The 25,353-nt window shown below is 43.1% G+C and overlaps 2 long non-coding RNA genes across 2 annotated transcripts; both read right to left on the reverse strand.

Annotated features, from left to right (window-relative positions):
• Positions 1-109: 109 nt before the first annotated feature.
• On the reverse strand, positions 110-16,001 carry LOC147916229 (uncharacterized). The gene is made up of 3 exons (XR_015553154.1): positions 15,876-16,001; positions 1,233-1,370; positions 110-398 (listed from the first exon to the last, which is right to left on the reverse strand). It is a non-coding gene; the product is annotated as an uncharacterized LOC147916229 (long non-coding RNA).
• Positions 4,111-11,327, reverse strand: LOC147916230 (uncharacterized). The gene is made up of 4 exons (XR_015553155.1): positions 10,953-11,327; positions 8,688-8,729; positions 6,980-7,029; positions 4,111-4,959 (listed from the first exon to the last, which is right to left on the reverse strand). It is a non-coding gene; the product is annotated as an uncharacterized LOC147916230 (long non-coding RNA).
• Positions 16,002-25,353: the final 9,352 nt, after the last annotated feature.

Raw genomic sequence — 25,353 nt, forward strand, 5'->3', positions numbered from 1 at the left:
CCACACATCCCTCAGGCAAGGCACTCACAAGTTCTCCAAGTGCTCAAGGGGTGTACTTAAAATGGGGGTGTAGCTGGGAGAATAGTGGAGAAGTCTAGAGCCTGCACTTGAGTTGTCTGCTGTCAAGATTAATACACACGTGAAACAGCAGAAGCAAAGTCCAGTCCCCGTGGACTTTCATGAGTGAGTGGAAACATCCTGATATTCAAAATGTGTCTTTGACTGCTATAACAAAATACCATAGACTGGGATTTACAGCAAACAACAAACATTTATTTCTCATAGTTCCAGAGGCTGGAAGATGAAGATCAAGGTGCTGGCAGATTCCGTGTCTGGTGAGAGCTCGTTTCCTTGGTTGCAAAGGGCTACCTTCTGGCTATATCTTCACATGGCCTTTCCTTGGTGTGTGAACATGGAGGAGAGAGAGAGCGCTCATGTCTCTCCCTCTTCTTATAAGAGCACTAATCCCATCCTGAGAGTCCCATCCTCACAACCTCATCTAAACCTAATTACCTCTCAAAGGCCCCACCTGCTAATACCATCATATTGGGGATTGAGGGCTTAGACATATGAGTTTGGGAGGGACTCAAATATTCAGCCCATAACAAAATGCCTATATGGGGAGATGAGTCATTTGACAAAGATTTATTGTGCCCCAGCCCCATGAGAGGCTGTATTCTCAGCACTGGAGAATGGCAGCGACTATAAGAAACTCCCAGCCCCCCATGGTATGTACATTCCAATGGAAGGGATTGGACCCATCCAGGAGTAGATGATGTGGCTGCCAAAGTATTCATGGACTTCCATGCAAAGCAAATCCCCAAGAACCATTCCCTGGCAGGCACTTTCAGAAAGTTTCACTTTTAATCTTCATTCCAGTATTAGCCAACCATGGGAAAGGAGGTTGCTGAGGTCAAAGGTGCTAGGAAGGAGAACTTCTGGTGAATTGTCTCACCTCTCATTACAACTGCTCTAGCTTTACTACCTCACAGCTCTGATCTCAACTTCTGAGGGAAATTCCCACGTAGATAAGTCCATGGTCCCCCTGGGCTTGGCAGGATAATACTGCTTAGCACAGGACCATCACTTTGAACTTTCAATCACAGATTTGAAACCATTACCAGTCACATGCCCCTCCTGGAGGAAAGGTAAGCTGAACAACGAAGGGCACAGGTGTCTTACTTCAAGCCACTATAACGTTAACACTACTGACAACCTCAGTTTCCACTCACCCTCGTCCTTTGTGTCAACACTGGAGGCAGTTCAGTGCTGTAGCAGATCCAAAGGCTTTGGGTACAACAGACTTGAGGGCACATACTGATGCCACCTTGGGCAAGTTACATAACCTCTCTGAAGCTTAGTTTGCTCATCTGTAAAATGAGAACAGAGATCTTACAAGTTTATTGCACTAGAGCAAATAAATGCAAAGTGCTCAGCACAGAACAATCACAAGGCAATTGGGACTTACTGCTAATGCTTACACTATTGTCATTGTTGTTAATCACCATCACTAGTGATCATAAGAGATGTAATCCCGCTTATTAATGTTATTTTGTCTGTAAAATGTGTTAAAATATCTCAGTATGAACAGCATGATGTATATATGTATACGAGTTAACTGTAATCTACACCAGGGGTGGCTGAAGAACATTTGAATCATCTAATCATAACTCCACACCCCAGAAGTAAGGACTTGTCTTTCAGATGTTTTTATCTATATCTATACCAAAGGGTGCATTCATTAGCATAGGGGACGAGAGAGAGCACAAAGTGTCAAATTGCCAAATAAGACCCACAAGAATCAGAGATCTTATCCAGTATCAAGACTTACTGATAATTTCAAGGATACAAGTAATTCTGAGGCACAGGTAAAGCAAAGAGAGGTGTGGGGCCCAGACATATGCCCCCAGGTCCTTTCTTGCTACATTAGCATGCACTTTGAGGTCTCTAAGATTTGCATGTGGCTGCATCACTTACACAAAAGGGAGGTGTTTAGGTCACGAAACATCCCTATTTTTATACTTGAATAGTCACATAGCCTGCATGACACTCTCCGGGGAGTCATGCACCATAAATCCACAGATTCGAAGTTTCCTTACCATAAGCAATCCTACACAGACCAGCGATATCCTGCTAAAAAACATTCCACAGGTAAAGACTCCTGTGAGTTACCATTAGCAGCTTGCCAGGAGGTCTGTAATTAGCTTGTTTACAAGAACTTTTACCTACCTTCTTCCTTTCCCAGAGGCACCCCAGCACCTCTGCCCAAAGGAAACGACTAGATTGCAGGCCTCCTGTTAACTATCCTTTCCTCAATGTTAGAAATACATTTTCACTGGTTAAATAAATGGTGCTCAAGGGATGTGGTTGTCTAGAAAGACTGACAGGTATCACTGCCCTTGCAAAAACGAGGCATGAGAAAGAATCTGTCAAACCCCACAGGCTTCGCCTCTGGACAGTGTTCCTAGAGCATGTCCTCTTACTGCCCTTGACTTAACACAGGATTCTGTCACCCGCCTAGAAAGTTATCTGGTTCTAGCATCAGAATACTGTTGCCTCTGCCTCTAAGTGGACCTTTCATGCAAGATGCTTGTCAAAGAGCCTGAGAACTGGGTGTGGACTTGACCTGACCTTAGAACTCTTCTTTGCCTGCTTCTAATAGCCATGGCCTGGTGATGAATGTGATATGTGGAGCAGAACTGGATGTGAGACGGGTGTTCATTCTAACACATCGCCTGATGGCAAGAGTGAGGGGAAGGGAGGTGGTGTCCTACCTTCCTTGAAACATTAAATTTACCAAAGGCCCTGGCAATTATTTAAAGGAATAATCAGCCGAGATCAGTTGGCAGAGAAATTCAGAGACCCTGGTCCTTGTCCTGCTCTGTCACCACCTGGCTGTGTTGCCTTGGCCCAGACAATGCCCCTTCCAGCCTCAGTTTCCTCATCTGGACTAAATCCTATTCGGATCTTGGTTACACAGTGATTTTCTCCCTGTTCTGACAGCTTGTCCCATATTGAAGGTCACTATAAAAAAGAATAGGGCATGGGGTGGGAAGCAGACAGCTGTAATTTGCTTAAGTGAAAAATGAGCAAGGCAAGAGGAAAATTAACTATGGCTGTGTGATTGTATGGAAGAGGGGAGGTCTGGAAGGAGAGGGAAGAAGTTTGTTCTTCAATGTCTCTCTCTTGTCTTTGAGGAGGTTGAAATAAGAGACATGAGGAAATCTGAATAAACAGAAGGAAACAATATCCAGGGTGATTATATAATTGATTGTCCAAAGCAAGACTCTGTTGAGAGGGATAGGGGATATCATGAAGAATTACTTCAGAATGGGCAGAAACTGGAATGACTCCAGGCACATCGGGGTGTATGGTCCCCTGATTCAGAGCTGGCCCCCATCTGCATATTGATGTACAAATTGCCTCATGCACTTGATGGTTCCTACCACAGGGAGGATGAGCAAAAGGAACAACTGTTTCTTTCAAAGCTAGGACATTTATTTTAAAAAATGAAAACATTCAAGCAAATTTGGCAATAACAAAAGGTAATTTGTTACTATCATTTTTTACTCTTAATTACTATTTTAGCTTAATTGACAGTCTTATTTTATCTTTTGTCCGTGATAAAGAACTTCAACCCTCAAGAAAAAAAAAAGATATTTTCTCTCACCAATGGTATGAATATTTTAGATAGGCAGACTAGAAAATATCTCTCAAGCTTCAATAAAAAGGCTACTCAACTAACCAGACTCCCTTTCATATCATGGTCATCATTAAAAATTAATCTACTAATTCCACCTTTTCAAATGAATTAAGGAAAGTACTACCTTGTTTCAGGAAAAAATGTATATTTGTGAGAGCAAGACTGAACAGCGGAAATACTGAATCAAAGGGGTATAATGTAAATGTCCAACAATAAGAAATGGCTGAATAAATTCTAATGCATTCATATAAGGGGAAATTGTGCAACTATTAAAAGTAATAATTTAGAATTATATTGACATAGAAAGATGTTTATGATATATTATGTTCAAAAAAGTTATATTGAAACACATCAAATATTTTTAAATCTATGAATTCATAATGCTACTAAAAGAAAAAAATTCATGGTTCACTTTTGGGGGATGATGAGGAACCAAGCATTATTTTGGACACTGGTACATAAAAGAAAAGAATCAAGCATTTTTCTTGCCCTTCCTATGCTAATTATGCCTATGAGTAACCAAATAGTTGGTGAGGGAAAATTTATCTTTACAGAAGTAGCTGATAAACAAAAAAGATGTGATAGGATTAGAGTGTCACCATTTTATACCTGCTGATGAATTTATCTGGGGGTCTAGTGGTTAAGATTTGGTGCTCTCACTACTGCGGCCAGGGTTTGTTTCTGGTCAGAGAACCACACCACTCATCTGCCAGTTGTCATACTGTGGCAGCTGCATGTTGCTCTGATGCTGAAAGCTGTGCGACCAGTATTTCAAATACCAGCAGGGTCACCCATGGTGACAGGTTTCAGGGGAGCTTCCAGACTAGACACACTAGGAAGAAGGACCTGGCCACCCACTTCCAAAAAAATTGGCCATGAAAACCCTATGAATAGCAGCGGAGCATAGTCTGATAGAGCTCTGGAAGGTGAGAGGATGGCGCAAAAAGATCGGCAGGATTCTGCTCTGCCATACACAGGGTAGCTAGGAGTCAGAATCCACTCAACAGCACTAACAAAAACAACAATGAATTATGGATGTATTAATTTGCTAAAGCTATCCCAACAAAGCACCACAGACTGAGTGGCTTAAACAACAGAAATTTATTTCCTCATAGTTTTGGAGGCAAGAAGTCCAAGATTAAGGTGTCAGCAGAGTTGGTTTCTTCTGAGGCTTCTCTCCTTGGCTTATAGATGGCCATCTTCTGTGTCCTCACATGGTCATCCCTCCGTGTGTGTCTGTATCCATATCTCCTCATCTGTAAGGACACCTAATGGCCTCAATTCATCTTAACCATCTCTTTAAAGGCCCTATCTCCAAATACAGTCACATTCTGAGGTACTGTGGGTTAGGACTTCAACATATAAGTATTGGGAGGGACACAATTCAACCCATAACAATAGATCTAGGTAACATTACAAAAAGAGAGATATCAGACATTATGTGCCTCCTGAGGGACGTACACAATACCATTTATGAAGCATACTTGACTAATAAGAATAAAATCTGAATCTGATCAAGCTTTTAGATCTAACTAGCAATTTAGAGGAACATTATAAACAATACCATGGGGAAGCGTTAGCAAATCCACACTAAGAAACTCGGTAAAATGGATGACCACATTTCTTCAACAAATAAACTGTGAAGGAAAAAGATAGAGGAGGAACCTATGGATTAAAAAGATTTAAGAAACATATCAACCAAAGGAACCAATTGCAAGTATATCATGATCCTGATTCAAACAAATCATTATAAGACAAGTAGAGAAATTTTAACAGTGACTGGATATTTGAGGATTTTAAGATATTGCTGTTGATTATTTAGGTGTGATAAGTATATTGTCATTTCTTAAGGGTCTCTATCTTGTAGAGAAATATACTGAAATATTTCCTGATTGAATGATCTGATGGCTGGGATTGCTTCAAAATAATCTGGGATGGGTGTAAGTTAAGGTACAGATAAAACAAGATTAGCCACGAATGGAGATTCAAAATATTATTCAGTTCATTTTAGGGTATGTTTGAAATTTTTCATAATAAAAAGATTTCTTAAAGTGAGGGGAGGGAAACAGTGTAGAGCATATATAGTACAATTAAAGGGTGGGGCGGACACGCTCACACGTGCACCAGCTCCAGAGGACAATCAATGGTAACACATTGAAACTTCTAGCGGCTAGCCCTGGGTGGCAGAATTGAGTAATTTCACTATGTCTACACCATTCTTCATTGTTTACAATCTTTAATAAGTATTTATTATTTTTACCATCAGGAAAAACAAGGTACTTTCATTTTTTTTTTAAGTCTGAATAAATAAAAGGTCTGCTGCCTTCAGTACCTCCTGTAGGCAGCAATTCTAGAGTTATGCTGATGGATGAAAGCTCATTGCTCCACTAATCCTTCTTGTTACTGGAGTTTGGGGCTATCAAGGCACATTACCCTGTGGAGTAATACAGCATCTGAGATCACGTCAGACCGGAGTTTGAGTGGTGAAAATGGTACGTTTCATAGGCATGCCATAAAGAGCATAATCGGACCCATTAAATATGAAGCATGTGAATTCCAAAGGTTACTGAATAAATAATGTTATTTAACAAAGTGAAATTGGAGTGTGAATTGACTGAAATTAGAGTTCATTTCCTTTCTGAAAATTCCATCCCTTTCTTCAGAGAGTGAACTAATGGGAACATTCTCTCCAGCCCAGCACTTTCCTGTCTCAACTTGAGAAAGTCGTGGACGAGGGGTCAAGAGTTGGCCTTGGCAACACCCCTCTCCTGCACATGTGCACCAGGGAGCTTCACTGGGGTTGGCTCATACACACTTAGTTGGTGCCTGACCTGCAGAGAGTCCTAGGTTTGGCACTATGGTAGAAGGTTGGGAGGACTAGGAGGATGGGGGTAAATTAAAAAAAAATGACTTTTTAAACACAGGCCTTGCTTCAGAAGATTGCAGTCTAGTTGGGATCACACACACACACACAACTGATAGTAGAAAAACAATTGCAGAATTGCAGGCATTCGCTGCTGTTATGGACTGAATTGTGTCCCCCCCCAAAATCTATATGTTGAAGTCCTAACTCCTAAAGTGATTATAATTTGGACACAGGGCCTTTAAAGAGGTAATTAAGGTTAAATGAGGTCGTAAGTGTGGAGCCCAACTCCAATAGGACTGGTGTCCTTACAAGAAGAGGAAGAGACACCAGCAGTGTACATGCATAGAGGAAAGGTCACGTAAGGACACAGTGAGAGACAGCCATCTGCAAGCCAAGGAGAGAGATCTCACCAGAAACCAATCCTGCCAGCACCTTGGTCTTGGACTTCCAATCTCCAGAACTGTAAGAAAATAAATTTCTGTTGTTTAAGCCACCCAGTCTATGGTATTCTGTTAAGGGCAGCCCTAGCAGACTAAGACACCTAACAATTCACATTTCTTCACTTCACAGAAAGTACTTCACATTCTTTACTTCCATACACATCTTCCTTACTCTCCAGGAATGTCCACTCCATCTAGGGGCCAACAGTAACCATGGAAACTCCCCTTGCTTGCCCCCACCACCTCTTGGGACGCCCTTCCAAACGTCTGGTGTCTGGGATGCCCAATCCCAGGAGCATAGCTAGCCCAGGTAGAGCCTTTGAGTGAATTAGAAAAAGGCCCCTTCTATGAGTCAGTACAGTCCTGGGTGAGCACAGCAGGGTGAGGAGACAGGACCTGTAGGATAATCAGAGAATGGCACCCCTTTTTCTGTGCAGACTCAGCCCCAGGCCAGGGTGCACAGCCAGACAAGCAGAGCCCCGCTGTGCTGCTTGGCCTGATGTCCTTGTGCACAACCGCATGCAGGGCTCCAGCCCAAACCCTCGACCCACCGCTTCCATGGCCGGCTTCTCACCTCAGTCCAGGGCTGCTTCGATGGGGGAAGATGGCAGTAGAAGGGACACAGGGACAGTCAACCCCCGAAGGTCCTCCCCCTCATTCCCCCACCAGCTCCAGTCCTGGTCCTGTCGACAACCAGAGGCCGCGTTGCACACTCACCACTACTCCAGGACCTCAGCTAGCCTGAGTCTGCGTATTCCTCTGCCCTGCAGACAGGGCCTCCTGCAGCTCTTTCACCCCATGCGGCTTTGTCGCCCCAATAAGGCTAAAGGGGCAAATGATTTAACGTCCCGTGAGGCACTTAGGAGGGAGCTTCTTACATTATGTGTTTCCTAACTGTCGCTGGTAGAGAATCCCCCCGGGGGGGCTGCCAGGGTGGTCAGGAAGGGGAGAGGACCCGTCGCCCCTCAGCTCCCCAGTGCCCCCACCCCCAAGGCTCTCTGCCCAAGATGGGCTGTGAAAGCTCTTCCAGAAAGGGCCATCTGCTCAAAACTAACATCCCACTGTTACCCTGTGGTAACTTCCATCCAAGAGGATGTCCCATGTAAGCACAGACTGAAGAATCCAGCTCAATACTGATTTTTAAAAAGAATGAAAATGCACCAACACTGTCATGAGGAAAATGTGAATTCAGAGAGTGAAGGGTGATAAATGGACTCCTCTTAGTCTCTCCCAGTTCCTTTCATCCTGTTCATGACCAGCCCGTAGCTGATCCCTGCTCCTCTGATACCACATCTGAGGATCAAGAATGAGGTGACACACTTTGTCTTGGACGTGATCCTGGTCTGGGCTTATCAACAGACAACAAACTGCACCAAAGGCTTGGAGTGATTTGAAAGACAGCTTTCTAAAGACCTTCCAGCTAAAACGTCTTCCTCGTCCCCCTGTCTCAGGGACACCATTATTGCTTTATTCCTTTGGCCTAATTATTGGCCCTCTTAAAATGCACTCATTTCTGGGAGCAGTGACATAAGGAGCTCCTGCTACTCCACGGCGTAGGGCAGCAGGTGACAGAATGGGCTCTGGAGCCCGGTTTAGGGACTCAGATCCTCGCTCTGCCACATACTGGCGTGTGACCTTGCAAAGGTTTCTTACTCTCTTCTTGAGTCCATTGCCTTACCTGTAAAATGAGGATAATCGTAGTACTTTCCTCACAGGCTTGCTGCAAATATTAGATGAGTTAATATGTAAGTCGGTTACCATAGTCACTGACACGTAGTAAGCAATTAATAAATGTTAACTATCACTAGTCTTTAATACTCAAGTATAAATTAGTCTATCAGCTCTGTTTCTTAGAAGATGACAGAAATTTAAGCATGGTTGGTTTTAAATTAACTGACCAAAGAATCAGTGATTTCAGCCACTCTCAATTGTCACCAGCCTTTTCTCTAATGTCACCCACTCTCGGGCTGATGTCACCCTCACTTCCTCCAAGAGGAGCCATCCTCACTGCACTGCCACCACCTCCCTCCTGTTCCTTGGGGGCCCAGGTCCCATACATAAGGTGAAGAAGCTTCACCTGGTCCAAAATTCAGCCAAGGGCCTGTCCTTAGCTTTAACTCAAAACTGATATGTAAGGCAGAAAATACTGAAAGTTGTTTAAAAAGAAAAACCAAGTCCAGGGCCAGCCCCATGGCTTAGCGGTTAAGTGCGCGCGCTCCGCTGCTGGCAGCCCGGGTTCGGATCCCGGGCGCGTACCGACTCACTGCTTCTCCAGCCATGCTGAGGCCAAGTCCCACATACAGCAACTAGAAGGATGTGCAACTATGACATACAAGTGTCTACTGGGGCTTTGGGGAAAAATAAATAAATAAATAAAATTAAAAAAAAAAACAAGTCCAGGGCACTTCACTGAAGGCAAGGTGACTATGGCTGAAATCCCGTCCCTCTCCAGTGGCTGTAAATTTGATTTAATCAAAAAAGCATGGGTTAAGGGTTTAATGGGAGCCCGTCTCCAGCTTGGAGAGAAGGAGAGTAAAAAGAGAGCAGTTATTGACGTTTTTACTGCCTAGCAGGAAATGCATGTCTGGCCCAAGTGAGTGAATCAGGGAACCCATCAGCACTGGAAAATGGGTGAGGCGCCGCTCAATCTCTCTCCCACTAAAACGGAGCTGAGCAGCAGCACCCGTCAAGCTGTTTGCCAGGTGAGCGCCAGCTCTGCTCCTAGACTTACAGAGACAGTAAGGGCACAGCTGGGCTGGAATTTGGTTGAAAATGTACGAAAGGGATTTATTCTATGCCCTCTCTGATATGGTCAGCCTTCAAGATTTGAAGCTGAATCTCTCAGCACGTAGGTGAATGGGTGTTCCTGTGCAAATGATCTGAAGAAAGCAGGAACACCCCAGCCCCCCCCATTTCAAAATACCTCCTCTATCAATAGAGTCATTGCTTTGCATTATTTCAGACAGGCTACCATCCTATTCCTCCTTTTAAAATTATAACTATTTTGAGAGTGATAATAAAATAAAATGTTATCATGTATTCATGGCAAAGGGTAAATTGGTTTATCCAGTTGTTCCTCCCATGGTGGTGAGTCAAAAGCTAGCTGTTGGGGCAGCGATTTGGGATTAGATAGGACAGCAGAGTAGCCACAGACCAACAAAGGCCCATGCTCCCCCTCCACTGTGTCCAGGTGTTGCTGGGAGCCAGCCAGGGACTACATTTCCCAGCCCCGCCCCTGCATTGGGGTGGAACTATATGTCTTGCCAATGGAATGTGGGTGGAAGTGATATTTGTCACCTCCAGAATGACATGGTTAAGCATTAGGTACATGATTCTCCACACCCTTCCCCCCATCTGCCAGCTGGGTGACACCGGGCCTGCCTCGTTGTAGCACAACATGGCAAAACCACTAAATGGAAGCAACTTGGATCCCACACTCACCCCTTGGAAGAGAACTGCCTGACTCAGGATGGACTGTGATGGCGAGATTTGGGGGTGGTTTTACAGCCCTTAGTATCCTTTACCTTGAGGGAGGGCTATTGCAGAGAAAGGCCAGCGTGGGTGCTTTATCAGGCATGGCTGTGGGGAGTGAGGGCAACGGCACTGGTGGGGAAGGAGGGAGGGCAAGAGTGCACAGCAAGTTACTCGGCTAGGGTCGAGAGTTCCCAGACTGTAGACATGCATATCAAAACTACAATGAGATATCATCTCATGCCCGTCACAATGGCTATAATTAACAAGACAAGAAATAACAAGTAATGGCGAGGATGTAGAGAAAAGGGAACCCTCATTCACTGCTGGTGGGAATGCAAACTGGTACAGCCACCATGGAAAACAGTATGGAAATTTCTCAAAAAATTAAAAATAGAAATACCATCTGATCCAGCTATTACACTATTTATCCAAAGAACATGAAATCAATAATTCAAAAAGATATACGTACCGCTATGTTCATCACAACATTATTCACAATAGCCAAGATGTGGAAGCAACACAAGTGCCTATCAACAGATGAATGGATAAAGAAGATGTGGTATATATACACGATGGAATACTAGTCAGCTGTAAAAAAAGACAAAATCATGCCATTTGCGATAACGTGGATGGACCTTGAGGGTATTATGCTAAGTGAAATAAGCCAGACAGAGAAAGACAAATACCCTATGATTTCACTTACATGTGGAAGATAAACAAACATATGGATAAAGAGAACAGATTGGTGGTTACCAGAGGGAAAGGGGGTAGAGGGAGGACAAAAGGGGTAAAGGGGCACATGTGTATGATGACAGATAAAAACTAGACTATTGGTGGTGAACACAAGACAGTCTATACAGAAACTGAAATATAGTAACGTACACCTGAAACTTACAGAATGTTATAAGCCAATATGACTTCAATAAAATAATTTAAAAAAAGAATTCCCAAACTGTGGCCACGCCAGTCAAGCCACACGATGTCATTTGGCAAGCAGAAGCAACAGGAATCCAGGGCTCCAAATAGGAGTTGCCTTGTCAGAAGAAACTCTTTTCTGTATTTGGTTAAGAGTGATGATTTTAGGGGCTGGCCCAGTGGTGTAGCAATTAAGTGCGCGCGCTCCGCTGTGGCGGCCCGGGGTTCACAGGTTCAGATCCTGGATGCAGACCTACGCACCGCTTGACAAGCCATGCTGTGGCGGTGTCCCATATAAAGTAGAGGAATATGGGGGAATGTTAGCCCGGATGTTAGCCCAGGGCCAATCTTCCTCAGCAAAAAGAGGAGGATTGGCAGCAGATGTTAGCTCAGGGCTGATCTTCCTCACAAAAAAAAAAAAAAAAAAGTGATGATTTTAAATTTTTATTTTGGTTTTGATTTGGCTTCCACAAGGCCTGAAAAAACATTGCAAATAAGATACAGTTTATCCCTAAGCTTCACTGCATATTTGGAAACAAAACTCCAAGAAAAAGCTCTCCTAAATCCAAGTACCTGCTAACATACCCATTTCAGCAGTTTTTGAACCTCCTGAGATTTGGACCAGGTGGTAAAGCAAGGTCACTGATGGTAAATATTTTACCCTTTAGTCCCCTGCTCCTCGTGTCTGTCATTTGGCACACTTCATGTGTGCTGGGCACTGTTCTAGGAACTTGGTATATATCAGCAAATGTCTGTTAAATAAATAAATTAAACACTATCCAAAACCGTTCATCTTCTCGTTCAATCAGATAAAATATCTTCTGAGTGGCTTCTATGCAAGCAAGATTCCCCCAGCCTTTTTTCTCTATAAATACCAAGTGGCAGGGTAAGGTGTGAAAAGTGGAAACCATCTCAAACAAAATTCCCCGACATCATAGTTTTGGTTAAGGGTTGGCCCAGATCTGAACCAGCCTATTCGTCCCACTGGCAATTTCTGCCCCGAACATTCCTAGGATATTGTCCCCAGGTGAATTAACTTGTTTCTTCCTCTAACTAAGATTTTTGAAAGTCCTCATTGTTAATTATCTAATACCCTGAATGAAGTCCTAAAATACACATGTACCAAAAAAAGTGGGTTAGATAATATTGAACACTCTAACAATCACTGTTCTGGGAGGTGAACAGCAGAAAACAAGTCCAGCTAAGGTAAACAGGAAAGGAACTTAATTGCAGTGCATTGGCTAGCTCACAGAATCAATGGAAGTTTGCAGAATCAGGTTCAGAAGAGAGAGAAGAACTAAAGGAAATAAAGCACTGAGAAGACCACATCAGGAGAACAGTCTTCCCAGCACACCCTCACTGACACCGCCGTCACTGCACTCTTGTCTATCTCAGCCACAGAGAAGAATCTCTGCGTGTCCTGTGTAACTGTCACTCAAGTTTCAAAGTCCTAAGCAATTGACTCAGGCTAGGTCACATGCCTGCACCCTGCCTTCCGGGAAGCTAGGAGAGGTGGTAACTGTCCCTCCTCATTTTCTGAAGTGGGTTATTTGGAGACTAGTATGTCAAAAATAATATGTCCATTGCAGCCCATCCCTTTGGCTCCCCAACATTTCCTTCCTTTCCCATATTTAAATTTCCTAGAAGTGTCCCTAATATAATACAGCTATCCTTTAAAATACTGAAAGTACTTCCAACTTTCCCCAAGGTGAGGCACCCATATTACACCAGTTACTCTATCCACCTCAAGGGTTTTTAGACCATATCCATTCCACTTCTGGTTCTGTTGCTGTCTTGTCTTGATATTCTGTATCCTAGGAAATAGATTATAAAATAACTATCATCGAGACTGTAGTCAATAATGAGAGAAAGGGAAAAGAAATGAAATTAATTAAAATTATAAATGTATATATTAAAGACCAGAAAAAGAATTAGTAAAGCATACAGTCCATGCTTCTGAAACATGGTGTTTATGCCTCCAAAACTTCATTGTTCATTTCATTTTCTCTTGCACAGTCCCTGCACCTGCTATGCAGCTATTGACCTAGAAAATGTCTTTTCCTCTATTTCAACAAGCAGGGAAGCAAAATTTTAAAACCCAAGGCAGCTTGCTTTCATCTGATAGGGACAACAACACGCCTTCCCTGTCTTTCTTTGGGGATGTGCCATATCATCAGCTCTGCGCCATGCTCTAGTCCACAGGAGTATTTCCCATGTCACCATCATAGAGGATATTATACTCACCCACAGTACTGACCTCCTTAAACTCCCCATAAAAGCAGTAGACGACAGTGATGTTCTGGTCCCACAGAAATTAGCCTTATCTCAGAACTAGTGTTCAATTATCCCCAAAAGGACTGAATTTTCCCTGCCCCAGTGCACAGTTACTTTAGTAAATAGATACAGGCCCTTTGCAAAAGATTTGAAGAAAGATTCACAGTATGTTCTTGTGATGATACTGCAGTGTCTTCTCCCAAGGAAACCTGTCTTCCCTTTGCTCCAAAGAGCTCTGGTCTGGCAGCTGACTTAGATTTAGGTATTAGGTAAAGGCCATGACTTGATCACCACATCATTAGGGGATTTTTGTTGTTTCTTTTATAGATCAAGTAGAATCTTAGTGGGATGCCTGTCTATTTCAATTCTAGAGTCCTTTAAATTAACTAGCCTCCACAGATCTATATGAGTCAAAACATTCTGACTATTGCTCTAACTACATACCAGCTGTAATTTGGGAACCACTGTGATTCTCTTAAAAGTAGCTCTTCAGCCTCTGCCATTCCAGAATTCTCTGACCCTGACTGAAAGGAGGGAACCCATTTCAGCTACAATATCTCCTACCAGCAGATAGAGGAGTCCTACTATAGCGCTTTTCAAAGATGCTGATATCGCCTCTCACCAATCTATTTCATGATACAGAGTAATGTCCAGGACCTCTTTAGGGGCATATTCAGTGCCATCCTTAGGCCCAAGAAACCAGGTTCCTTGCGCTAGACTCTATACCTTAGAGGGCTCCATTCTGATTCTCCTCTGACTGTGCCCCTCCCCATGAGGCGAGGTCTCTCATAAGGTTACAGTAGTCAATGGCTGTGGTTTCATCTGAAGATTCAACTGGTGGGGGGTTGGAGTGTGGATCTGCTTTCAAGCTCACCTACATGGTTGTTGGCAGGCATTGGCCCCTCACCATACGGGCCTATAGAGTGGCTCACACTAGCAGCTTGATTCTCCCAGAGGTCTTAGAAGTGAGAGAGAGAGCCCCAAGACGGAAGCCACAGTGTGGTTATAGCCTACTCTTAGAAGTGACATTGTGTCTGCTATACTCTATTCATTACAAGGACTTCACTAAACCCAGCCCAACACGAGGGGAGGGGATCACACAAGGATGTGAATAGCAGGAGGCTGGTATTGGGGCAGTCTTAGAGGCTCCCTAGCACAGCTCCCTCAGCGGGGGTCAGGAATATTCCCAAATAGGGAGGGACTTTGTATAGGCAACAAAACAACAAATGTCCACAACAAGTAAATTAAGTACCCAAAGATTAAGGAAACCAATATAGACCCTGAAAAAATAAGAGGGCATAGAACAATTTTAGAAGTTCCCCATCCCATTTTTGTTCCATTTTTGTTTAGTTCCTGTGGGCACTTGTGCAGGCCTGGCCGTTGTGTGTGCATATAGACAGTGCCCATGTGGTGTGATTCCACAGACACAAAGAAAGTCTGTTTCTTGGGACCAAGGGGGCCTTGACCCCCAGCCCCCATGCGCCCACTCTCTTTCCCTCACACCTTGTTCATTCCAATATTGGAAAGATGTTCTTTAAGCATAAGGTTCTTGACTTAAGGCAAACACCTCTGATTCTGTTAATGTGGGAAAGTTTTATCAGTCATTAGTACCTTGGTATGAATATGGTGGCTCAGATCATTTCGAGAACATACTTTGATTGGGAAAGAAAAGGATAGGAAAGAAGAAATGCCAGGAGGGAGGCGGAGTCAAGATGGCAGCGTAAGCAGACTCGGAACTCACCTCCTCCCGTGGACACAGCCAATTTACAACTACTCGTGGAAAAATTACCCCTGAGACAGAACTGAAAACTGGATAAGAGGAACTCCTGCAACAACGGACAATCCTAACTGAGGTGGAAGAGGCAGAGACTCCCTTCTGGAGAGGAAAAACGCCGCCTGCACAAGCCGCCAGCTTCACGGCCGAGCAGCTCACAGGTCCGCACCCTCCCTGGAGGCGCGGGGTCCTGAGCCGGGGAGCGCCCCCGCTGTGGGCATATTGTGGACCCAGCACAATCAACACCAGCGGCATAATATCTGACTGTGCCTGCTACTAAAACACTGGGGCGCACCCCCAGAAAACCCGGTTCACAAAGAAACTAAAACTGGCTCTTAAAGGGCCCGCGCACAAACTCACCGGTTTCAGGAAGCATCCTAAAATCACCAGAAAGAAAGGTGTACAGTGCTTTGGTGACAAGAGACTCACCTAATAGGCCCTGAGTGCATCTCGGTGAGGGGTGAGACCTCTCCAGGGACTGGGACATTGGCGGCGGCCAGTGTTGTGGCCTGGTGTGGGCGTGCTGACACAGACGCCATTGGAGTTCTCCCTGAGGCCTGCTAGCCCAGGGTCTGCCCCACCCGCTAGAGCACCGATTTAATCCAGCTCAGCCAGGGCAGGCAGCCCACCCTAGAGACTGGCCCCACCCAACAACAAGCCCTCAGGCAACGTGTGGGCCTGCATAGATTGGTGACTGGATTCTCTGCAGCCTGGCAACTGAGCCGACTTGAGTGGGGCAGGGTGTGCACAAGGAGCGGGTGGAGAGTGTGGGGCCGTGGCAGAGTGTGTGGGGCTCCCGCCGTGGAGAGACTGGGCCCGCTTGGGGAGGTCGGGGTGCTCACACGGGGCAGGACTGTGTTGACTGTGTTTGTGGACCTGTGGGCGGCAGGGCTTGTCAGCTGCAGAAGACTTCTGCTTCTCAAAGACCCACATAGGAGGTTTGCTCCACCTTCCAAAACCTGAAACAATTGAGTGCTCCTGTGCCTGAGGCCAGCCCCACCCAGCTGCAATCCTCAGAGAGCTGACAAGAGACCTAATAGGCTAGAGGCTTACAGCAATTGTAAGGCCCTGAGCCTAACAACCTGCCACGCTGGGGGCCTACTCACTTAAAAGAAATACTGCAACACAAATGTGGTATTAGAACTTGCAGCCAACTGTGCTGGGGCTCCCCACACCTGATAAAGAGACTGAAGGGCCCACAACAACTACAAGCAGCTGAGCATTACAACAGCTGGCCAGGAGCATAACTCAGCCTCCCTGGGCGCCTACAGGGAGAGCAAACAGGCCACAGCAGAAGGATACACGTAGCCCACATAGGGGTCACCCCTGGAACATTGAGAACTGAGGGAAGCACACTGGAAGCCTCCTAAGCCATCACTTACATAAAGTCACCTATCCAAGAGCAGGAGACATAGCTGACCTACCTAATACGTAGACACAAGCACAGGGAAAGAGGCAAAATGAAGAGGCAAAAGAATACATTCCAAGTAAGGGAACATGACAAAACCCCAGAAAAGGAACTAAGTGAAACAGAAATGAGCAACCTACCTGACAGAGAGTTCAAACTAAGAGTGTTAAGGATGCTCACTGATCTGGGGAGAAGAATAGATGAACTCAGTGAGAATGTCAACAAAGAAATGGAAGATATAAAAAAGAACCAATCAGAAATGAAGAATACAATACTGGAAATGAAAAATTCATTAGAGGGACTCAAAAGCAGAGTAGAGAGGATACAGAAGAACGGATCTGTGAGCTGGACGAAAGACTAGAAGAAATTACCCGAGGTGAACAGGTAAAAGAGAAAAGAATTAAAAAGAGTGAGGACAGTCTAAGGGACCTCTGGGACAACATCAAGCGCACTAACATCCGTGTTATAGGTGTCCCAGAAGGAGAAGAGCGAGACAAGGGGTCAGAGAATTTATTTCAAGAAATAATAGATGAAAACTTCCGTAACCTAAGGAAGGAAACAGACATCCAGGTACAGGAAGCACAGAGAGCCCCAAACAAGATAAACCCAAAGAGGCCCACACCAAGACACATCATAATCAAAATGTCCAGAATTAAAGACAAAGAGAGAATCCTAGAAGCTGCAAGAGAATGTCAAGTTACGTACAAAGGAAACCCCATAAGGCTATCAGCTGACTTCTCAGCAGAAACCGTACAGGCTAGAAGAGAATGGCACGATATATTTAAAGTGCTAAAAGGAAAAAACTTACAGCCAAGAATACTCTACCCAGCAAGGTTATCATTCAAAATGGAAGGAGAGATCAAAATTTTCCCAGATAAGCAAAAATTAAAGGAGTTTGTCACCAAGAAACCAGTGCTACAAGAAATGTTAAAGGGACTGATTTAAGGGGAAAAGAAAAGACCACAAATAGGAAAAATCATCTATTTCCATGATTAGAACGTAATGGATACAAATGCACAACAAAGAGGTTAGATATGATATCAAAAACATGAGGGAGGAGGGGAGTTAAAGAGTACAGCTTTCAGACAGAGGTCAAACTAAAGTGACCATCAATTCTGTATAGAAGAAGAAAGGAACAGAGAAGGACTACTAAAACACTGAGAGAAAAAAAAAAAAGTTAAAAATGGCAGTAAGTACATACTTATCAATAGCTACTTTAAACGTCAATGGACTAAATGCTCCAATTAAAAGGCATAGGGTGGCTGACTGGATAAAAACAAGACCCATATATATGCTGCATACAAGAGACACACTTCAGACCTAAAGACACTCACAAACTGAAAGTGAAGGGATGGAAAAAGATACTCCACGCAAATGGCAATGAAAAGAAAGCTGGGGTAGCAGTACTCATATCAGACAAAATAGACTTTAAAACAAAAACTGTAAAAAGAGACAAAGAAGGGCATTACATAATGATCAAGGGAACAATCCAACAAGAGGATATAACACTTGTAAATATCTACGCACCCAATGTAGGTGCACCTAAATATATAAAGCAATTATTAACAGACATAAAAACAGAAATAGACAGTAACACAATAATAGTAGGGGACTTTAACACTCCACTTACACCAACGGATAGATCATCCAAACAGAAGATCAATAAGGAAACATTGGCCTTAAACGACACACTACAACAGATGGACCTAGTAGATATATACAGAGCATTCCATCCAAACACCGAAGAATACACGTTCTTTTCAAAGGCACATGGAACATTCTCCAGGATTGATCACATATTAGGCCACAAAATAAGTCTCCATAAATTTAAGAAGATTGAAATAATACCAAGCATCTTTTCTGACCACAACGGTATGAAACTAGAAGTCAGCTATAGGAAGATAATGAGAAAAGCCACAAATACGTGGAGATTAAACAAAATGCTACTGAACAATGACTGGGTTAAAGAAGAAATCAAAGAAGAAATCAAAAAATACCTGGAGACAAATGAAAATGAAAATACGACATGCCAGAATTTATGGGATACAGCAAAAGCAGTTCTAAGAGGGAAGTTTATAGCGATACAGGCCTATCTCAACAAACAAGAAAAATCTCAAATAAACAATCTAACAATGCACCTGAAGGAACTGGAAAAACAAGAACAAACAAAGCCCAAAATCAGTAGAAGAAGGGAAATAATAAAAATCAGAGCAGAAATAAATGAAATAGAGACCAAAAAACAATAGAAAAATTAATAAAACCAAGAGCTGGTTCTTTGAAAAGATCAACAAAATTGACAAACCTTTAGCTAGACTCACCAAGAAAAAAAGAGAGAAGGCACAAATAAGTAAAATCAGAAATGAAAGAGGAGAGGTTACAACAGACACCTCAGAAATACAAAAGATTATAAGAGAATACTATGAAAAGCTATATGCCAACCAATTCGACAATCTGGAAGAAATGGATAAATTCTTAGAATCATACAACCTTCCAAAACTGGATCAAGACGAAGTAGAGACTTTGAATAGACCAATCACCAGTAAGGAGATCGAAACAGTAATCACAAACCTCCCCAAAAATAAAAGTCCAGGACCAGACGGCTTCCCTGGTGAATTCTACCAAACATTCAAAGAAGACTTAACACCTATCCTTCTCAAACTCTTCCAAAAATTGAGGAGGGGGAAGCTCCTAACTCATTCTCTGAAGCTGACATTACCCTGATACCAAAACCAGACAAGGACAACACAAAAAAAAGAAAATTACAGGCCAATATCACTGATGAACATCGATGCAAAAATCCTCAATAAAATACTAGCAAATCGCATACAACAATACGTTAAAAAGATTATACACCATGATCAAGTGGGATTTATTCCAGGGATGCAGGGATGGTTTAACATTCGCAAATCAATCAACGTAATACACCACATTAATAAAATGAAGAATAAAAATCACATGATCATCTCAATAGATGCAGAGAAAGCATTTGACAAGATACAGCATCCATTTATGATAAAAACTCTGAATAAAATGGGTATAGAAGGAAAGTACCTCAACATAATAAAGACCATATATGAGAAACCCACAGCTAATATCATCCTCAATGGTGAAAAACTGAAAGCCATCCCTCTAAGAACAGGAACCAGACAAGGATGCCCACTCTCACCACTCCTATTTAACATAGTACTGGAAGTCCTAGCCAGAGCAATCAGGCAAGAGAAAGAAATAAAAGGGATCCAAATTGGAAAGGAAGAAGTGAAACTGTCACTATTTGCAGATGACATGATTTTATATATAGAAAACCCTAAAGAATCCACCAGAAAACTTTTAGAAGTAATAAACGAAAACAGTAAAGATGCAGGAGAGAAAATCAACATACAAAAATCAGTTGCATTTCTGTACACTAACAACGAAGTAGCAGAAAGAGAAATTAAGAATACCATACCATTTACAATTGCAACAAAAAGAATAAAATACCTAGGAATAAACTTAACCAAAGAGGTGAAAGATCTGTACACCGAAAACTATAAAACATTTCTGAAAGAAATTGAAGAAGACACAAAGAAATGGAAAGATATTCCGTGCTCTTGGATTGGAAGAATTAACATAGTTAAGATGTCCATACTTCCTAAAGCCATCTATAGATTCAATGCAATCCCTATCAAACTTCCAACAACATTTTTCACAGAAATAGAACAAAGAATCCTAAAATTTATATGGAACAACAAAAGACCCTGAATAGCTAAAGGAATCCTGAGAAAAAAGAACAAAGCTGGAGATATCACACTCCCTGATTTCAAAATATACTACAAAGCTGTAGTAACCAAAACAGCATGGTACTGGCACAAAAACAGACACACAGATCAATGGAATAGAATCGAAAGCCCAGAAATAAACCCACACATCTATGGACAGCTAATCTTTGACAAAGGAGCCAAGCACATACAATGGGGAAAAGAAAGTCTCTTCAACAAATGGTGTTGGGAAAACTGGATAGCCATATGCAAAAAAATGAAAGTAGACCCTTACCTTACACCATACACAAAAATTAACTCCAAATGGATTAAAGACTTGAATGTAAGACCTGAAACTGTGAAACTTCTAGAAGAAAACATAGGCAGTACGCTCTTCGACATCAGTCTTAGCAACATCTTCTCAAACACCACGTCTGACCGGGCAAGAGAAACAATAGAAAAAATAAACAAATGGGACTACATCAAACTAAAAAGCTTCTGCACAGCAAAGGAAACCATCAACAAAACGAAAAGACAACCTAACAATTGGGAGAAGATATTTGCAAACCATACTTCTGATAAGGGCTTAATCTCCAAAATATATAAAGAACTCATGCATCTTACCAACAAAAAAACTACCAACCCAATTAAAAAATGGGCAAAAGACCTGAACAGACATTTCTCCAAAGAAGATATACAGATGGCCAACAGACACATGAAAAGATGTTCAAAATCACTAACTATCAGGGAAATGCAAATCAAAACTACAATGAGATATCACCTCACGCCCGTCAGAATGGCTATAATTAACAAGACAGGAAACAACATGTGTTGGAGAGGATGTGGAGAGAAGGGAACTCTCATACACTGCTGGTGGGAGTGCAAACTGGTGCAGCCACTATGGAAAACAGTATGGAGATTCCTCAAAAAATCAAGGATAGAACTACCATATGATCCAGCTATCCCACTGCTGGGCATTTATCCAAAGAACTTGAAAACACCAATTTGTAAAGTTACATGCACCCATGTGTTCATTGCAGCGTTATTCACAATAGCCAAGACTTAGAAGCAACCTAAGTGCCCATCAAGGGACGAATGGATAAAGAAGATGTGGTGTATATACACAATGGAATACTACTCAGCCATAAGAAACGATGAAATCCAGGCATTTGTGACAACATGGATGGACATTGAGGGTATAATGCAAAGTGAAATAAGTCAGAGGGAGAAGGTCAAATACCGTATGATTTCCTTCATTAAGTAGTAGATAATAACAACAATAAACAAACACATAGGGACAGAGATTGGATTGGTGGTTACCAGAGGGGAAGTGGGGAGGGAGGAGGGTGAAAGGGATAATTCAGTACATGTGTGTGGTGATGGGTTGTAATTAGTATTTTGGTGGTGAACATGATGTAATCTATGCAGAAATAGAAGTACAATGATGTACACCTGAAATTTTTACAATGTTATAAACCAATGTTACTGCAATAAACAAAAAATTAAAAAAAAAAAAAAAAAAGAAATGCCAGGAGGATTCCCAGAGATGGTCATGATATGGTGATGGTGATTCCACTCAAGGAAAGAGAAGGAGCATTGAGAGGAGGCAAATCAAAGCCATCCTTCACCACCTCCATCATTTTGCCCACAATTCTGAGTCAGCAACAAACAATAATATTGAACTCATGTATAGTTCTTGCTTTATCTGACACTTTATCCTTATGACAACCTAGTGAGGTAGGTATCATTTCCCACATTTAATAGAGGAGGTTAAATGACTTGACCAAGGTCACACAGCTATTTTGCAGAAGAGTCAGAATTACAACTAAAGGATGAGGATTCTAACATCAGTGCTCTTTCTACTACAATATCCTCCAGTCTAAAGAAGGGGGAGTAACAAAGTGGGGGTGGGAGATAACAAAAGGGATTTTCCAGGGTGATCACTAGGGGAAAACTCATTCGTGACAAGGAGAGTTGTCACTCCTTGTGACACTGACAGCACGAGTAAAGCAAATCCCTGCTTGAATGGATGGAAAACAGTTTCATAGGCATTAAGGATTTTTTAATCCAATCTTGAACATTCAGACTTTGCTTAGGTGGAACATTTGGGAAAGGGCCCAAATTAAATTAAATTGAACCGGAAGCCATATACTTTTGGTGCTAAAGCACACCGGCTCTGGGAGGGAGCTCTGGAATATTATGGCTTCTGTAAGAAAAGCTTCCGTCCCAGCAGCACTATTTTGGAGGCTTTTCAGTGGCCCCTCCAGACACAACCACGGATCAGGCCGATACTAGGCTAAGCATTAGTCTTAGACGACTCATTAAGGTCTTGTTTTTGTCTTCTCACCCAAACTTGAGAGTAAGGAGGCCGAAAATCTGTTGCGCAAGAACAAGGGCGGGCGAACTTTTTCTGTGAAAGGCTGGATAGTAAATATTTAGACTTTGTGGGTCAGATAGCCCAGGTAGCAACTATTCAACTCTGCCATACTAGGGCAAAAGCTGCCATAGGCCACAGGTAAATGAATGGGCTTGGCCAGGCTGACCTTGCACTTGCAGGACCCAAAGAGTGAACACCTTCTTAATTTTTGCACCCCAGGCACCTTGCCGGTCTCACCTAGTCCCAGCCTTGGGTGTGGCTGTGTTGCAATACAATTTTATTTGCAAAAACAGTCAGCATCATAATAGCCAAAAGGTGGAAACAACCTAAATGTCCATCAGCCAAGGAATGGATGAACAAAATGTGGTATATCCCTGCAATGGAATATTATTCAGCCACCAAAAGGAAGGAGGTACTGATACACATTACAGCGTGGATAAACCTGGAAAACATTATGCTAAGTGAAAGAAATCAGACACAAAAGACCATGTATTATATGATTCCACTCATATGAATGAAATGTCCAGAACAGAGAAATCTATCAAGACAGGAAGTAGATTAGTGGTTGCTTAAGGGGAGAGGGGGAAATGGGGAGATGTTTGGGGGCACTGACAGCTAAAGGGTACTGGTTTCTTTTTGAGATGATGAAAATGCTCTAAAACTGACTGTGGTGATGGTTGCTCATATCTGTGAATATACTAAAAACCATTGAATTATGCACTTAAAATAGGTGAATTGTATGCTGTGGGACTCATATCTCAATAAAGCTGTTAAAAAAAACAGTTGGCAGCCCAGATGCCGCCCACCAACCTGCTCTAGTATGCACTTTTTAAAAATTTATCTCCTTTCATCTTCACAGCAAACCTGTGAGGCAGGTAACATTTTTGAGGCTCAGAATGATGGGGTAACTCATCTGAGGGTCACTCAGCTGACAAGTGGACACCAGAGTGCCTGCTGGCTTCAGAGGGTGGGCCATCCAGTGACGTTTAGACTCGGACAGAAGTCTCGCTTCTTTATCTCCTCTCGAGTGTGTGGCCCAGGGCCCTGTGTGTGGTAAGGATGCAATAAACTGTTTATCGATTTGTTTGTGTTTAGAGAAAGCACAGAGTGTCATGGTTAAGAATGCAGACTGGAGGGACACTGCCTGGACCCAAATTCCAGCTCCTTACTCCCGCGCAACCCTGAGCGAATCAACCCCCTCGCTGTATCTCAATTTTCTCATCCGTAAAATGAGGATAATAAGAGCTCCTGTCTCATAGGGTTGTTGTGAGAAATTAATGAATTGTTTGTATGAAACACTTAGAGCAGTGAATCAGATTTGCTGTTGTTAGTTATCCCCTCAGCTTCCCGTGGGTGTTGATTCTCTCACAAGGAATGCAGTCTGTCCCAATGGCATCAAAAACAGACCAGTGAGGAAAATCTGTGGGACAGGGGAGACATTTGGCCCTAGTCAAATCACACCATAAACGGGTCTTGCTGTTCAACCAAACTGACGACACCCCCGAGCATCTGGCTCTCCCGAGGGCACGGGACCTCTGGGGTAACGGGACATCTGGAATAATGGGACCTCTGGGGTCACGGGACCTCTGGGTAATGGGACCTCTGGGGTAACAGGCAGAGAGTGCTACTTTGGCTGCCTGGGTGTATGGGGTGTACAGGGCAGACCCCAGGCTTCAGGTTCTCAGTACCGCCCAGCTGCGGCTCACATTCCATTTAGCTTGTAATAGCAGATATGAAAATTTCATCAGGTTTTCTGCTTCACTCTTGTGAAATATTAAACATTAATAAATTATTAAGCCCAATGTAAAATACTACAAGTGTTCATAGATTTCATCAAGAGGTACTTCAGGAGCACGTTTGTTACAGGGCTATTTCGGGCGAAGCAATCTGCTCCGATAAAGGGTGGCTTTTTTCTTCTTCCATCATTTCTGTTCCATAATAGGGAAAGGTCTATTCTGGGATTCAGGTGCTGCAAATAAGCATATAAGGAAGCAGGAGTTCTGGATGTGTAGCTGCTTTATGCATTCAGGGATGACTGTGGGCGGGGGAGGGAATGGAGCTGAAGGGGTGGGGCCCCACTTTGGAGAAAAAGGAAACTGTGAGTGTCCCCAAAGTGACCTTTTCTCTTACGCTCTGAAGCTGAAAGCTCATTGTGGGCCTGCCTGTGGCCACAGGGGTCTCTGATGGCCTAGGAAGTTTGGTGAATTGATGGGAAGTAGCTGAATCAAGCCCGTATTCCTAGGAGGCAGAGGCTATTCCTGAGAGAGTTGTCAAGCCAGATGTGAAACCAGCTGGTCCGACAAGCTGATGGGGTGGCCCAAGGGAGATGACTATCTTCTGGGAAGCTGAGGGGCCTCCCTGAAAAGAGCTCATGCTAAGAAGGACAGG

Source organism: Ceratotherium simum, chromosome 9, assembly GCF_057802395.1.
Source record: "Ceratotherium simum simum isolate JZ-2026a chromosome 9, ASM5780239v1, whole genome shotgun sequence".
Lineage (NCBI taxonomy): Eukaryota > Metazoa > Chordata > Mammalia > Perissodactyla > Rhinocerotidae > Ceratotherium > Ceratotherium simum.